The 10,275-nt window shown below is 35.5% G+C and overlaps 1 protein-coding gene across 6 annotated transcripts in view; it reads left to right on the top strand.

Moving 5' to 3' along the window:
* Nucleotides 1-10,275, top strand: part of NF1 (neurofibromin 1) — a 253,648-nt gene that overhangs the window by 172,932 nt on the left and 70,441 nt on the right. The gene's annotated exons all lie outside the window — the stretch shown is intronic.

Raw genomic sequence — 10,275 nt, forward strand, 5'->3', positions numbered from 1 at the left:
CACTTCATATAAGTGGAATCATACAATATATGGTCTTTTGTGACTGGCTTCTTTCAAGTAGCATAATGTTTTCAAGGTTCGCCAGGTTATGGCATGTGTCAGTACTTCGTTCCTTTTTTTTCTTTTTTTGTGAGGAAGATTAGCCCTAAGCTAAGATCCAATGCCAATCCTCTTTTTGCTGAGGAAGATTGGCCCTGGGCTAACATCCATGCCCATCTTCCTCTACTTTATATGGGACGCTGCCACAGCATGGCTTGACAAGTGGTGTGTCAGTCAGCGCCCGGCATCTGAACCTGTGAATCCCAGGCCACCGAAGCGGAGTGCGTGAACTTAACCGCTACACCACTGGTCCGGCACCTACTTCATTTCTTTTTATAGCTGAGTAATATTCCATTGTATGGATATACCACATTTTGTTTATCCATTCATCTGTTAATAGATATAGTTTCCACTTTTTGGTTATTATGAATACTGCATGGACATTCATGTACAAGTTTTCGTGTGGATATATGTTTTTTATTTTTTTAGGTATACGTCTTAGGAGTAGAATTGCTGGATCATATGGTAACTTGATGTTTAACCTTTTGAGGAACTACCAAACTGTTTTCCAAAGCAGCTTTATCATTTTACATTCCCACTAGCAGTGTATAAGAGTTCTAATTTCTCCACATCCTCACCCAACACTTGTTCTTGTCTTTTTAAGCAAATTTTGATAACTCCTCCTTACTAAACCATTCCAAATTCTATTACTAGTTAATAATGACCATATTGGAATATAATTTTTCTTTTTTTTAAAATTGAGGTATAATTGACTAATAACATTATTTTAGTTTCAGGTGTATAAAATGATTTGATATTTGTATATATTGCAAAATGATCACCACAGAGTCTAGTTAACATCCTTCACCACACATTGTTACAAAATTTTTTTTTCTCATGATAGGAACTTTTATGATCTACTCTCTTAGTAGCTTTCAAATGTACAATACAGTATTATTAACTATAGTCACCATACTGTACATTACACCCCCAGGACTTATTTTATAACTGGAAGTTTGTACCTTTTGACCCCTTTCCCTCTTGCCCCCTCCCCCCACCTGTGGCAGCCACCAGTCTGTTCTCTGTATCTATGAGTTTAGTCTTTTGTTTTTTGTTTGTTTAGATTCCACATACAAGTGAGATAATACAGTATTTGTCTTTCTGTGTCTGACTGTTTCACTTAGCATAATACTCTCGAGGTCCATCCATGTTGTCGCAAATGGTAAGATTTCCTCCTTTTTATGGCTGAGTAATATTCCATTATACATCACTTTTTCTTTATTCATTCGTCTATCGATGGACACTTAGGTTGCTTCCATGTCTTGGCTATTGTAAATAATGCTGCAGTGAACATGAGGGTGTATGGAATATAATTTTCTGTTCATCTATTGGACTTTTAGCTCCTAGGTCTTAGATGTCTTCATCTGGATATACAGAGAATCCAGCAGAGCATGTGACATTTCATACAACACTTAATAAATGAACCTAGTTTTTAATTATTATATATGTAATCATTCAGTGATAGTGTTAAAACTAGTGTTAATCACCAGTAATTGAAGAAAGAAGACTTGATTTAATAATAGTGATTAGAATTAGAGGTCTGAACTGAGCCAGAAGATTTCTTGAGTGGTTTTGTTTCCTGTGATACTTGGTTTATAGAAGTACAGTGGCCTCAGTGTTAGTGAAACAAGGCTTTGGTTTACTCATCAAAGATTATGTAGTGATTAATACATACTAAATAATCTGGCGGGTATGACTTAACACATACTACAAAAAAAGACCATTAGTGGCTGCAGTCCATCTATTGCTATGAAAAAACGATTGTTTTTTGAATCAACTGTGTAACCTCTTTTGGTGTAAGTATGTAATCTTTGAAAGGAAATAATCCTGAGATATACTTATGAGATTTGATTATATAAAACAACATAGAAAAATTCTAAACCAAGCATCTAATAATACATACATCCAAGTGAACATTGTTCCTTTCAGAAGAGTCACTATTGGAGGTGATCTACGTACTTCAATCCCTGCTACCTTTGAGCACATTTTAGAGAAATAAATTTTTGGAAATGCTGTGCAAGTCTGAAGCATGTTCTTTTTAAATGTGGTAGGATAAACAAGACAAAATGTCAAGTTTAGTAATAGTATTTTTGTTTAAAATGAGTTTTTTCTTGTGTGACTTATATAAACTAGCTGCTAGTAATATTTGAAAGGAGGGGTCCCAAGGATGTTTTCAGTAATGACAGCCTCACTGGAATAAGAGTTTAATGACTCAAATATGACTGCTTTGAAGAAAAATACAGAAATGTAGATGTCATGTGACATTTATGTTTAAAATTAAAATCAGTTTTTAGTCAATTCACAGTTAATATATGAAGATGTTTTACTAGTTTCGGGTGACTCCTTGATCCTTTGATCAATTTTAATATGTTTTAAAGAGACGTTAGCTTTTACAGTGTGTCTCTAAGTTCATATTTAATGTCCTGCAGCTTTTTTGTTTTAAATTTAGAATCGGGTCAAGAGACTCATAACACTTCATCCAAGTATGCTTTGTTAAAGCAAGAAAGAGTTCATGTAATCATTGTAGAAAAGCCATACCATGAGGAAATATTAGAGCCTGTAAGTAGATGAAATTATTTTTAAACATATATTTGCTTGTTTTAATTATTTGTCATCGGTATGAGGAAATATAGCTGAGTATCTGATGTCTAAGTAATAGGACTGGTAAATGGATGTGGCTCTGTGCCAGTTACTCTTATACTACACAGTATCTCAGATGCAATAGTGGTCGCTGAGGCTTTGGTTGGGAAACAGGGGCCTTCCCAGTGGTTATTGTGGTGTGTGGCATCCTTGTTTTCCCTTACTGATGTTTTGTTTTTTTCTTTCTTGATGAAAAGCCATTAGATATTAGTTTATTTTCTGTTGAGGCAACCATTTAACAGGCATTTGAACTCCCTCAGCCTTCCAGAAGTGTTCAGTTTGTTTGTTTGAACTGTGACTATGGGCAACAAAAGAACACAAAGTGAAAAACTATATTTCCTGGTATTGAGTATTTCGTCAGATTTATTTGATTCTTGGCCTTGAGATACCTGTGTGAAATATTCAGATATCTAATTTTTTACTGCTAAATCATATTTCCCATGGGATAAATAAATAACAAACCTTGTAAACTAATTATTTGATGTGTAACTAAAGAGGACAGATACATGGGGAATTATGTACCATTATGGGTTCAGTCATTTCCATTTCTGATCTTGTTAATTACCCAAGAATCTCTTATACAAGGGACAGCAGTAATCTTTAAACTATTAATGTAGCACCTTCAAAGTGCTTTAATATACATGATTTATTGTATTCCTTAAAATACCCATATGGAATACATGTTCATAACTAGATTTTTACCGGAGGACACATTTAATCACTTGCCCAAGGTAACAACACAGACTGTAGGTGACAGAACCTTATCTCATGCTCTTTCTGTTAAGCCTTAAATACACTTAGAATTAGAATTGTTTTGTTCAGAAAAGAACTCTGCAGTTTTGTTCTTTTTATTGTGTATGTGTGTTTTATTTGTGTGTGTCTGTTTAATGTTTGTGCTTTGATCTCATTAATAACTTCCAACAAATTCAGAATATTGAGCCATGGTTTATAGAAAAGATAAATGAGTATATTGCGCTTGTATATGTCTCAGCTTGTTCCTAAACATGTTTAACGGAGTTGGGACTTTTGAACCAAAATGGCATTTTTTAAAGGTTGAGCTTCTTAAAATCCTCACTTTGCACCACACTTTTGAAAGCATGAAGCAAACTAATCTGCTTAACACATTATTAACACGTTGAGGTGGCATTTGTTTCTGTTTCCCTGACTGATTTCCCTTGAGCGATCTACTTATACTAAATTGTTCACAGGTACCAGAACTAATTTCTTGTATGACAAGTAGCAGACTAGCCAAGTCCTCCTTCATTCTTAACTTTTCTTTGATCTCTCTTTTCTCTGGACTCTGAAGCTATGACTTTGACCTAATGGAAGAAACTTAGGCTCTAGAATAAGACTTGGAGGTTTGACTTGGTCTGTCTTAAGTAGGTCATTGTTAGCCCGATCACATCTTTGATCTGTATTAATTCATTCTTTTATTTATAAATTCAAATCAAGATGGTAAAAAAAACACCCAACTCCTAGGAGGAAATGATATCTAAACTGAAATCAAAAGGATAAATAAGGGTTTGCCAGGGTAAGAAGAGGGAAAGGAGTGTACCAAAGACGGCATGCAGCATCTCTGAGAGCCTGGTGGCAGGAGAGAGCATGGTGACTTAGAGGGACAGAAAGACATTTTATTTGAACTAACAGTGTGAGGGAGCTGGAAAATTTTAAGATGATACTATAAAGGGAAGCAAGGGCCTGACCATACAGTAAGCCATATTAAGAGTTTAGATTTTATTCTGAAACATGGGAAATTATTGAAGGTTTTTAGGAGTTTTGTTTTGTTTTAAAGGAGAGAAAAGAGCTTGTCTAGTTAGGTTTGTTGGGGAACAATCCTAACAGCGGTTGACCATGTAGAGCTAAAGTAAGCTAATACAATGTGTACTTCCAGGAATTATGATCATGCTTCTCTGTCTCTGACTTTTACTTCCTAATACCCTCTAGTTACTTGACCACCCTGCCTATTCACAGTTCATTTTGCATCTTCTCACTTTCTTGTTTTCCTACTCAGCCTAGATCCCTTGGACAGCTGTTTTAATAGTTCTTTTCTTAGATCTCTTGCATTTTTCAAGGACAAAGCAAGTAATAAAACATACTTGGTATACAGTATTAGCATTTTGGTATGTTTCTCTTTTTTTTTGCTATTTTTATACATAGTTCTATAACATGTATGTTTGTATCCAATAATTTTTGCTTATCGTTCTAGTATTTGCATTTTGCACATCCCAAACTTTAAAAAAACTCTTCATAAATATTTTTATTGGACATGTACTCTCCTGGTCAGTGGATCTTCATTTACTTAACCAATTTCCTAATGGTAGATATTTAGCTTTTTTTCTATTTTTCTTGCCGTTAGAAAGAATGCTGTGATTTACCTAGAATTTACTAGGTTAAAGGTTAAAATATTTTAAGTTTGTAATCGTTGCCATGTTGGGCAGCCCATAGCTAGTGTATTAAATTAAGAATATGCAGATTATGTATGATGTGCTGAATGAGGAGACACAAGCCACCCACACAGGGTTGGCAGGTAGCTCCTTCAGCATCTGAGCTCCCACTTTGGGGAAATGAAAACCCTGGGGTCATTTTTATTGAAGGCTCAGTTTCAATACGCTTACACAAAGGAAGTAAAGTCACAAGATTTATTACCTACAAGTCCCAGAAACACAGGTGAGGGGTGCATTGAGCTTGGGGTAGGGTAGTCCTCCGTCCCAGGTCACGAACCAGTAGGAAACAGAGCCCAGGGTAGCAAGCACCTATTACTTGTGAGGTGGTTGGGGCAGCGGTCACTAACTTTTCACAGGCTCAGCTCTAAGTGGTTATTCTAGTAGGTGCCCCAGGAAAAGCAAAGCAGGAACTTTTGGGAATCCTAAGCTCGGGTCCTTATCTAAATGTCCAGACTCTGGGTGTGAGCAGGATTGTCATACTGTAGAAGGCCTAGGCAGCAACTCAGAACAGCTGTTTTCTCCTCACATTTGCCAATTGCTGCCCAAAAGAGTTGTACCAACAACTCTTTTGTTGCTATTTTATTATGTCTTCCCCAACATTGATTTTTATTACTTTTTAAAAAATTGCTTGCTGATTTAAAATGAGAATGGTATCACATTTTATTTTTATTTCTCAATTATTATGTGGTTGGCCATATTCCCATATCCTTATCAATCACCATGCTTCCTCTCTTTTAAAGGTTCTGTTTGTCTCCTTTGCCCACTTACCCATTGGGAATCTAAGTGTTTTTTTAAATCAATTTTATGAGCTTGCAATTAACAATCTCCTTTGTGGTATTCTCTTTGAGTATTTTTATCAGGCTTGTTGTTTCAGCATAAAGAAATTTGGGAGTTTTGTATAGACAAATCTGTTCATGATTTCTTTGTGATTTTTTTTCTTTTTCTAATTAAAAAAAAATCATTCCACCCAGAGTTTTATAAGTATTTTTAAATTTTTTCTGCTGGTTTCAAGACTGCTTCTTTTAATGTTGTCTTTTTTAGTTTGCTATGTAAGTGTATCACATAAAGTGAGTGTTAAATTGGACTGTTTTCCAATTTTCCCGGCATTTTTTATTGACTCTTTTCCTTACTCTTTGATTTGTGATTTTTTTTCTTCTAAAGTTAACGATGTTTGAGAACTTACTGTATGGTAGGCACTGTTCTAAGCACCATCCATGTATTTCCTCATTTTTTCATGACAACAACCCTGTGAGGAAATGGAGGCACAGAGAATTCTTTGGTGTACTGTGTTGTACTTGTGCTATCATTTCTGTGTTGTGATTATCTTCCTTTCTATTTTAAGCTACTATATTCTGTCTTAATTATGGCAGCTGATAATATGTTTCCCTCTCAAGAAAGGCTAAGATACCTCTGTTATTTCTTCCTTTTTCTATTCTTGCCTGCTTATCTTTCCAGGAGAACGTAAGAGTTTTATGTCACGTTCCAAAAAGAATCTCATTAGAATGTTTGTCAGAGTTGGCTTAATCCATAAATTATACTGGAAATAATTGCATCTTTACAATATCAATCAAGGTGTGTCTCCTGTACTTAGCTTTGGTGCCTGGTATGTTCCAGGTGCTGAATAAATATTTACTGAGCGAAAGAATAAATGAATGGAAAGAGCTTAGTTTATCGTCTCCATCAAGTTTGGGTTTATATCTCTCACTGATGTCTTTTAGCTTTTCCCTTTTTGGTTCTGCACATATCATGTGAATGTTATTTCTTGGCAGTGTATGTTTCGGTTTGTTGTCATGAATGGTTTCTTTTTCCTGTAATTTTCTAATTATTTGTTGCCAGACTATAAGAAAACCGTCGATGTTTCTATATTTATTTTGTTGTTATTTATTTAATGTTGTTCTTCTGAAGGCGTTCCTTGAGGAATCCTTTGGACAGACAATTATTTCACCTGTTAATAATAATCATTTTGTTTCTTATTTTCCTATAATTTTATCTGTTGTTTCTGTTTTTTTGTTCTGAAATTTCCCAAATAATGTTAAAAAGATTGATGATAATGGGCATGGTTGTTTTGATTCTTATTTTAATAGAAATATAACTTTTCACTTTTAAGCATGATATTGGCTGGTAGTTTGAAATACATGGTATTATTCCTTATCTAGTTCTTAAAATGTATTTTACAGTAAATAATCTTATAAAAGATTTTAGGTTGACTCTTGTGTGACATTTTTGGTGTCAGTTAAAGGAATTTGCTGTTGCCTCAGAGAATTTTTAAGGAAGATATTGAATAGCACATATTTGTGATCTTTTACATTAGCCTTAGAAGACATCTCATTCTGCTGAGATAAGTGAATGTTTCTCTGACTTTCTTCTGGATCCTTATTCCACTGGTATCTGAACCTGAATTCTAGAGAGTGGAGGAGCAGAGACTGAAACAAATATACCCTTTCATTCTTTTACTCTTAGGGTATAGACCTTGGTTGTTTCTATATACAGGAATTTCTCAAAGCATTGGGCTGAGACACACACCTGTGATAATACTAATCCTAACAAAAGCAGCATTACTGTATGTAGAATGTGGGGGGCCAGGACACTGTGATAAGGCTTTATGTGAATATGCCATTTAATTCTCAGGAAAAAAACACTATTAATAAGTTCTGCCAGCCAATTTTATAGATGAGGAAACTGACTAAGAGCAGTGGTAACTTGTCCAGAGTTCTGCAGCTGAGAAGTGACAAAGGCAGGATTTAGGCCTAGAACTTTGACATCGGAGCACACACTCTTCACTGCGACTGTATCCTGTATTGCATTTGCTTTTGTGTTTGTGCTCCTATTTGGATTCTTTTGACTGGTGAGAAACAAAAGTTACTTGTCAAATAGAACCAAGCCTTAGGGATGGATGGACGGATATGTATCTTATGAGCTTGAGAGAGAGATGCTGAGGACTAATGCATTTTGTATAATTTTATTTATTTATTATTTTCCCCCAAAGCCCCAGTAGATAGTTGTATGTCATAGCTGCACATCCTTCCAGTTGCTGTGTGTGGGACACGGCCTCAGCATGGCCGGAGAAGCGGTGTGTCGGTGCGCGCCCGGATCCGAACCCGGGCCGCCAGCAGCGGAGTGCGCGCACTTAACCGCTAAGCCACGGGGCCAGCCCAGCTGAGGACTAATGCATTTTGAAATGTTTATGGAGCCCAGTAATGCAGTAGTTCTCTCTTAGTGGCAAATAATGAGCCCTCCTCCATTAATAATGATAAGAACACAATTTCCTTTGAAAGAAGTGTTATCTGATTACTTAAAGGCTAGATAATACTTCTTTCTGAGGACTTAGAGTCTGTGTAGTTGACAAGTGTTGTACTTGTAAATTTACTGAATTTTTTCTCTGCAATTTGTAGACATGTTAATAAGATTGGCATAATCCATAGGTTCTGCTAATGTAATCCATGATTTTACTTTCTTGTCACTTTTCCCCATAGAATTTCTAAGACAACATTGAATTTTTGGCATCTTCAGAGTGAAAGACAGTCATCTCTAAGAACCTACTTTCGGTGAAACTCGATATATGTGTTTTTTAAAACAAGACACAAGTATGTGGTAGAGTAGGAAATATCTAAGCAATTAGCCTCTATCATCAATGGTGAAGATACTAGATCAGTGGTTGGGAGGGAGTAGAAATTGCTTGCCTAGTTGGAAAGTTAATGCATTTTAAAATTGTTTCGGGGACATTTTCAAATAACCCCTTTTCTTCATGGTGAAATTCCCTGACATAGTGAGCCAATTTGGTTTGCTGGGGCAGAAAAATGTTCAAGAGCATTTGTGCTAGTCAGCATAGGAGAGGAATTGCTTTACAGAAGCTTAACAGTAATTTTTCCATAAGCCTGGTCCTTAAGGAAAAAAAGAGCACATGAGAAGGTTGTTACTTTTCTCTCTCTCTGAATAGAAATGTTACAATGTTATAAACCAATGTTACTGCAATAAACAAAAAATAAAAAAAAAAAAAAAGAAAAGAAATGTTCCCAAACCTGGAAAGAAGTCTATCTTAATTTTAAAATTTCTTAGGAAGGAGCATAAAAGTTTCCCTCTGTACTCTTTTCCCAACTCTAGGAATGCTTGAAATAGATTCCTCCTTATGTCTCACAAATGAAATACCTCATTTGTGGCTCACCAAATTTGTCTTGCATTTTAATCTAGCCTTATTTCAGGGCTTCTTTTTCTGACTCTTGGCTATTCCTTGTTTGTCTCTGTTTCATAGGATGGCTTACTTTTATATTTGTAGAAAATTCTCAGTTTTCTTCTAGTTGGAGTCCCAGTGCAGTTTGTTTCGGAGTGTCAAGATATGTCCCATGCCCAGCACTAGTCCCATTGTCTGCTTTATGGGTTCGTCTCCTGGCTGTAGCACCAGGTGAATCCCGTCCTTTCTTGCCTTCCTCCTTTCGTTTTCCTCTCCCTCCCTTAGTACTGCCCATGTTTGTCAGACTCCCATGATTTTATCCTGAAACAAATCTTATTTTTAATTTAAGTAAGTCAGATTCTAACTTCAGATGTGCCAAAGATAAATTTCCCTCGCCTACACATTGAAGGCTTTTAATTTTGTAAACATTTAAACTTTCCATTAATAAATGGTCTCTTAAATATGCATTAAATATGCATTAAAACTGTTCCTTTACATGTCTTTAAACCTAAACTTTTTATTGTGTTTTTAATACTTTTCTTAAATGCAAAAAACAAAGCCATTAAACTTTCCTTATTAAAATGCAAAGCCTAGTGTCTTCTAGCTTTTGAAGAGCTTTTGTCCATTATATAATCTGTAAAGTAGCCAAGAGTTCCTCAGAAGCAGGACATCATTTAGATTTAAAACAATTATGGCTTGTGTGTAAAATAATGATGTGGCATAACCATTCACGAGGTGGCAACCACACTTTTACTTCAGTGGCAAAATCTTTGGATACTTTTAACATTTCGTTTACCATAAAGACTTTACCCAAGTACCCTAGAACAGAAATGGTTTGGTCATTTCGATTCTACTAAGTAGATAAAGTTGTCATGACTAGAAAGCTAAGTGACACAGTTGTGAGCATAGACCTTTTATTTTTTT

This window comes from Ceratotherium simum, chromosome 16 (genome assembly GCF_057802395.1).
Source record: "Ceratotherium simum simum isolate JZ-2026a chromosome 16, ASM5780239v1, whole genome shotgun sequence".
Lineage (NCBI taxonomy): Eukaryota > Metazoa > Chordata > Mammalia > Perissodactyla > Rhinocerotidae > Ceratotherium > Ceratotherium simum.